Raw genomic sequence first — 2,538 nt, 5'->3', positions numbered from 1 at the left:
GTCTTCCAAGGCCACATAAATATACAAAAATAAAAATGGCAAGGGCATGTTTATTCAGCCTAGCCTTTACCTCTCCTAATTTAATCTCTATTCCTAGAAGCAAAGGATATTTCAAGTATTTAAATACTATAATATCTTTCTTTGCAATCTGGGAAATCCCCACACCTCTAACAAATCCCTCATCTTTACACTTTGGAATCCTTATTTTCTATCAAGGCTTAGCTCAAGTGCCATTATCTCTAATTTGTTGCTTTCTTTTATCTACCACCTCCCAATTACTTGTACTTCCCCTTCAATTATTTTGTTTTAATTGATTTTTTTTAACATGCAAAATCTATCTCATCTTTCATCTCTAATAGAATGTGAGCTTCATGAAGTCAGGGAATATTTCATTTTTTACTAGTTCTAGACATTATACTTCTATTAATTGAGAACTGAAAGGGAAAACAAAAGTCATGGTCAATTCTGAAAATAACCAACCTCAGAATGATAAAAAATTAACTTTAAAATCCTTGGTTAAAGATCACTGTAATTACTACTGTTGTCCAGTAGATGGTGACTTTTTCTAACTATTATCTGTATAATACTCGGAAACAGTGAGTGCTTCCATAATTGTAATGTCTTGGGGTTTTTTTCTCCTTTAAGTTTCAGATGATTATACATTTGCTAAAATAGATGTTTCTATCATTTATAATATTTTTTCCTTTTTTGAAACTTCTGACATCTTAAAATAAACAAGGAAACCTTTGAATGCTTCTATGCAACTCAGTAATCTCCTAAATCATTATCAATCGGTTGCAATCTGTTTATAAAGCTGCTAATTAATGTAGGTGTTATTGAATAAATATGAGATAATAAATGTGAAAAGACTTCAAAAAAGTTTTAAAAACCAATACACAAGTTAAAATATTGCTATTAGAATTACCACATAGGTTGATTCCTTCTGCAATCATAAGTGACAATCTCATGCCATTCAATCATTTATAAGCAATAAAACAGGGAAATATTCTGGATTAGGAAGTAATAGTATAAGTTCTCATTACCTGAAGGTACACTATAAACTTGTGGAGAAATGTCTTGGAAGAACGAATTTCACTAGTTTCAATGGAAAAAAAAGACTGATTATGTCAGTTCCACGCCCCCGCCCCCTTTAATAAACTAAGAAGCTCCTAGAGGAAGTGGTAAGAGGGGGCAATGATTTTTCTCATAGAGTTTCCCTGGATTTGCTGCCAAAGTGACTATGTAAGTACACTTTTGAATATCTAGTCTCATACACACACTTCGGTTTATTGAATGAAACAGTCCCAAATTTTCATTACTAATAAAATAATTGTGAATGTCTTAAACATAGGATTAGTTCCTCTCAGAAGAACCTTCCATCTCACCTCCCTTTCTCTTCAGTAAAATACCAAACAAAACAAAACAAAAAACCCAAAGTCTTCATTCTCCTGGTCTTAATCCTTTGTACTAATACTGAACCCAAGAAAACATTTAATTTGCCTGTGGTACATAACTGTTGCAGTTAGGCTATTTATCTACTGTAGATGTTTACAGAATTCCAAAATTACACGGTTGGAAGGGGCCCCACATGTCATCCCACCTAAACCATACCCAAAAGGAATCCCTACTACAACCCAAGCAAACAAGTGGTCATTCAACCTCTTCTTGAAGACTTCTATAGGCTGCCTTTGGGATTGAAAGACTGACCTTAATTCTCAGGCTTGTTCCACTCTTGCTTTTGAAAAGGAGGAGAAGGAAGGAGCAACTAGAGAGTTAAGCATGGAAGTGAGCAGTATGCTGAGAAATAAGCCATGATAACCCATCAGAAGATCTGGACTGATTCTGTCAGGACACAGAAGGAGCAGCCAAACCAGAGATCTGCAGCTCCAAGGTACCAAGAAGTGACCCATAGGGACCAGACCAATAAGACCAATAACAATCCTCTTCTATTTTGTCAGGCATTTTAGCCTAAACGTTCTTTATCTATTCTCTTCAATTTTATATAATTTACCTACTATAAAATCCTGTTGGCTAGCAGAAATGCAAAGCAGCATGTGTATTCTAAAGCTTAAAATAGAAAAGATAAGGGAGACAATATTCTTTATTTTAGAGAGGAAAAAAGATTTGATTAGCCGGATCAAGATAGAAGAGTGAGACTAGACTGTACAAGCCTGGCATATGAATTTAGGATTCAGCTTCTCCTAGAAACAAATAATGACCAGGTGAGAACTGGCTGCTAGGAGCCTGGGTAACCTCACTTTGATTTTTGAACTACTGACAGTTGTTCTTGCTAGACTGGGTTTAAAGGGAAAGCCATGTCTCTTGAGAGAGGAGAAAACTAAAGTCGGGCCTCTCCTTGCCTGTCCTGAAATGGAGACACCTGTCACCATTAACCGTTCTACCCCCCCCCAATCCCCCCACTGGCTGCAGCATTCCTTGCTTATTAGTGCCACCTGCTGTCTATATGTAGAGGCTTCTCTGGGAGTCAAAGTCTCTCTCTCCGTCTCTCTTTCTCTGTCTCTCTCTCCCTCTCCCCCT

Source organism: Petaurus breviceps, unplaced genomic scaffold (genome assembly GCF_028583685.1).
Source record: "Petaurus breviceps papuanus isolate PSGF00001 unplaced genomic scaffold, PetGlider_PUasm1.0 164, whole genome shotgun sequence".
Lineage (NCBI taxonomy): Eukaryota > Metazoa > Chordata > Mammalia > Diprotodontia > Petauridae > Petaurus > Petaurus breviceps.
This window is presented reverse-complemented; position numbering follows the sequence as displayed.